The following is a 4992-nucleotide window of genomic DNA, read 5'->3' as shown; positions in this document are numbered from 1 at the left end:
AGCCCCTTGCAGAGCCTGTAGGGGCTCCAGGAGAGCTGGAGAGGGACTGGGGACAAGGGATGGAGGGACAGGACACAGGGAATGGATTAAAACTGAAAGAAAGAAGATTTGGATTAGACATTAAGAATAAATTTTTCCCTGTGAGGGACGTGAGGCCCTGGCACAGGGTGCCCAGAGATGCTGTGGCTGCCCCTGGATCCCTGGAAATGTCCAAGGCCAGGCTGGATGGGGTTTGGAACAATCTGGGACAGTGGAAGGTGTCCCTGCCCATGGCAGGGGTGGAACTGGATGGGTTTTAAGATCCCTTCTATCCCAAGCCATTCTGGGATTCTAAGAGGTCCCATCTGCCATGGCCCTGCTGAGAATGACAGCAATTAGAGATGGATCAAAATGCTGAATTGCCTTTTTGAATGCCAATATTTTATCAAAACAAACCTCAACATTGTGGATTCCTACAAACTTTCTGCTCCCCTCTCCTACTCTATGGCAGCTCTGGAGCAATGCAAAAAAAAAAAAAGTCTTTTTTTTCAACAGCATTTTCAAAATTCATAACAATTCTGTGATTATTATTTTATTTCCTTTTTTTTCTTTAAATGAGCAGCAACTGCAGTTTCACTGCTTTTATCAACCAACAGCCTTGAGGCTGTTATAAAAAAGCTGCACTGCTGTAATGAAAGAAACACAGAGATGGGAAAACCAAGGCTGCTACTGTACCAGTGAGCTCTGTGTGGCCTCTGAACATTCAATTTTAGCTTGCAGGTAGCCTAAACCCCTATTCAGAGAAGGAAAGGGCAGAGAGAGGCTGAATTCTAAATGGTCCCAGTCCAGGTCTGTAAATTGTGTGAAAGCACAGCCCTGTTCTCCTGAATGTTCAGAGCTTATCCTGATGCTCTATTTAAAATTGCACAGTGCAAGGTGGGAGGGGAGAATGAGTGTGTCAGGCTGAGGTAGGAGGGAGGATGGGGAGCACAAGCTGTCAGGTGCTGGAGCTGCCCTCAGATCTGCAGCAGCTTCAAAGCTCTGCACCAAACCTTGCCTGTCTGAGCTGGAAATCACTCAGGAGTGGGGGAAATAACACCAGGTGCCTGTTTGCTGGGGGAAAACAGGGTGGGAGAAGCCTCTCTCATCTCAGGTCAGCCCGAGGTGGGAATGGCCAAAGGGTCATTCATAGAATCATGGAATGGTTTGGGCTGGAAGGCACCTGAAAGCTCATCCAGCTCCAAAACATCTCCCTGTGGGGGCTCTTTCTGACCCCCAGGTGCTCTACAGCACCTAACTCCAGAGCTCTATAGGCTCTGCTTGTCGGGTTATCTTAAATAAACAAAAGCAGTTAATAGTTAAAAAGGTTATTTATTACAAAGCACATCTTATTACAAAGCACATCAGTCTCAACAGTACACAGACAAGCAATGGCAAAGCAGCAGCAATAAGCAATAAGTGAATGGCTAGAAGCCCTGGCAAAAGCCAATGGCTAAAAGCACCAACTCTCCCAATCCATACTGTTATATAGGATTTTTCCAACAAGCTAAGATGCAAACTCAGACCACCACTCCTTAACCTATTAGAATTCTGGTTTCTTAGCACACAAGGTTATGTATAACACTACACATACACTCTGTCGTGTTCTGTCTAAGAAATGTCAGCAATATTCTTACTATAACTATTATGTCTAAGCACTGTCTATAATTGTGGACTTGGAGCCTCTACTGAAGATATCAGTATGTTTGCAACCTTCACTAGAGCACTCACTGCTACTGTGGTATCTGAGGCCTTTTACTTACTTAAAACATCAGAACTCCCTCTAAGACTTATTCAGTCCCTGCACTCTGATTTCTCTCTGAAGAATTCAGAGACCCTTGACTCCCTGACTCCAACAGGCAGGTTGAGGTCAGAGTTTCCCTTCTGTCACCTGCTCCTGATGTCTGTCCCCACCAGAGATCTGGAATGCAGCTTTGTTCATCCTTCAGCTCCCTCAGCCTGACCAGAAGTGCTGCTTACAGAAAATCTGGGGAAAAAATGCTTTAGTCATGCCCAAAGCCCCCTGGAAAGAATAAACCCTCCTGTCTCAAGCTCAGGGGCTTGGGGGGGCTTTCCAAGCATCATTGATTGAACAGATTCCCCAGGAGAGCCCTTTCCTGGCAGGATTTGGTTACTGCCTTGTGTGAACTGAGCTGTGGAGCTGCAGGGAGATGAAAGCAAGGCACTGTGTTAAACACTGCTGCTGGTGTAGGGAAGCTCTGTGCAAAAATCACATTGTTTGTCAGTGGGTCTGTGGATACAGCCACACCTGACTGATGCTCCCCAGCCAAACCAGGGAAGGGTGTCAGGGATGGGGCTCTGAAGCCATGGAGGAACAATCTGCAGCTGAAACTCCATGAGGAGCAGAAGAGAGTTTTCCCTGGGAGTGATTGAAATCAGACATGTGAGCAGGGAGATCTCCTTGAGTGACAAATCCCTGCAGATCCAACACATTAACAGAGAGCAGGGAGATAAAAGGAGGTGGTAATGAAGTTGGAGTCGGTATTTTCTCCTGTGTAAGAAGCCTTAGGACAAGAGGAAATGTCCCCAAGTTGTGCCAGGTTTAGTTTGGATATTAAGGAAAATTTCTTCACCACAAGGATGGTCAGGCATTGGAACAGGCTGCCCAGGGCAGTGGTGGAGCCACCATCCCTGGAGGTGTTCAAAACACTGTAGATGTGGCACTTGGGGACAGGGTTTAGTGGTGGGCTTGGCAGTGCTGGGTTAAAGATTGGACTCATGGATCACAGAGGTCTTTTCCAAATTTAAAGATTGAATGATCCTGTGCAATGAATGACAAGGTCAGGCTGGATCACCTTTGCTGTGCTTCAGGAGGAAAAACAACCAAAGCTTAAAACAACAAACCATTGCCAAAAAAAATCCCCATCTCATTCGAGGAGTGGAGATTTTTAAAAGGGGAGTTATATAAAAGGGGTTGCAACTGGACATGCTTTAAGGTCCAAACCCAAACCACCCTAGGATTCTAGAGGAGGGAGAAGGTTGTTACCAGGATAAATGCCTGGCTTTCAGCAGGATGTCTGATTTGTGTCACATCAAAAAGAAGGATTAATTCCCAACACAAAAACGAGATTTCAGCAATGTGTAAGGACAACCATACAGCTACATCCTGGCTGCAAGGGCACATATAGATCCTTCCCTTTCCTGAAATCTCTTCTCTTCTTCTCTTCTCTTCTCTTCTCTTCTCTTCTCTTCTCTTCTCTTCTCTTCTCTTCTCTTCTCTTCTCTTCTCTTCTCTTCTCTTCTCTTCTCTTCTCTTCTCTTCTCTTCTCTTCTCTTCTCTTCTCTTCTCTTCTCTTCTCCTCTCCTCTCCTCTCCTCTCCTCTCCTCTCCTCTCTTATTTCACTTTGTTCCCACCTCTTCCCCACCTCTTCTCACCTCTCCTCTCTCCAACATACCAAAGCAGGACAGCTGTAGCATCTGTGAGCTCCCTTTAGTGAAGATACTAAAAAAATAAACCCATCCACTGGGCTCCAGCAGCACACACCTCTGCAGCCCCCAAACATGGCTGGGCAGGAGCTCTGTGTCCTCTTCAGGATCCTCCACACTTCCCATTTCCCTTTTCTAAGTGGGGACACCCCTGATCTGGACAGGCACACACCCTGTCACTGTCACTGTCACTGTCACTGTGCTGCAGGTGGGGCTTCTGGCCACCCCTGCATCCCTGGCACCACAAGAACATCTGCAGCTGGAATTTTCTGGCACAAATGCAGCTGGACTTGTCTTGGAAAGCAAATGTTGTGGAAGCTTCCAGCAGCCAGGAAGGATTTACCTGCTGCTGCTCTGCTTTCAGGGAGTGTGAGGTGCAGAGCACCCCAGTGAAGAGGGTTAGAGACTTTGGGAAGTATAATCCAGCTGGAAAGGCTGATTTAGGAGAGAGGAAAGGGGATATAAGGAAATAACTTCAAGTCTGCATCACTGGAGATTTGAAGTGGTTTGGATTTTGGCTGCAATGGCTGAGAGCTGGGGCGTGGGCTTTTATTGAATAATCGCCATTTTCTGTGCAAAGTGCAAAAATATTCCTGAGAAATGTTCCTCTGATTTTTCAGTTGTTCAGAGCACACAGTTCCTGCATGTAAAGTGTGGTCCTTTAGAAATGTCAGGTCCTTTACACCCTGGGCAGGTTATCTGAGCAGCAATCCCTGCTCCCTTTAGTTCCCCAATCCCTGAGTGCCCCAATCCCTGTTTCCTGCAGTTCCCCAATCCCTGTGCCCCCTGAGTTCCCCAATCCCTGCAGCTCCCCAGTCCCTGTGTCCCCTGGGTTCCCTAATCCCTGTCCCCTTCAGTTCCCCAATCCCTGTTCCCTGTAGTTTTCCAATCCCTGTTCCTGCAGTTCCTGAGAAGGAGCAAAGGCTGCAGCTGCCAGCAGAGATGTGCAAACACACAGAGCTCAGTGCTAACAGTTCTCCTTCCCTTCACTCAGCTGCCTGAAGCTTGGAAACCAGTCCAGCCTGTTCCAACCCCCTCCCTCGACTGGTTCCTGGCCTTCAGTGCATCAGAGATGGGCTCTTTCCTTGTGGGACTGGAAAATGATTCATCCACCAGCACAGGAATGCAATCCTGGAGGCATCATCTGGGGTCTCTCCCAAAATCCTCTCTGGAGCTGGATTTCAATGTGGAAAAGTCCTCTTCAGTAAACCTCTGAGCAAAGAGGAGTCGAGTCCCACCCTCATTCTGATCCTCAGCCTCATCCAGATCCTTGCTGGGGACAGAAAACATCCTAAAGCCAAGGGTGGGTGCAGCAGATCTGCCTCAAGGGCCAGGATTCCGGCTCAGGTGGGAGTGCCCTGCCCTTCCCTGCTCCTCCTCCTCCCTGTTTGCCGAGGGAGTGATGCCTCTGTCTGCAGGCGAGGCAAACCCGAGCGGACACACGGGAGTGCCCGGTGCTGTCACTGCTGCCATCCCTGCCTGTCCCCAGGGCGTTCTGGTGGGCAGGGACACTGCCTGCAGTCTTGT

The sequence above is a fragment of the Oenanthe melanoleuca genome, chromosome 2 (assembly GCF_029582105.1).
Source record: "Oenanthe melanoleuca isolate GR-GAL-2019-014 chromosome 2, OMel1.0, whole genome shotgun sequence".
NCBI classification, from domain to species: domain Eukaryota; kingdom Metazoa; phylum Chordata; class Aves; order Passeriformes; family Muscicapidae; genus Oenanthe; species Oenanthe melanoleuca.
This window is presented reverse-complemented; position numbering follows the sequence as displayed.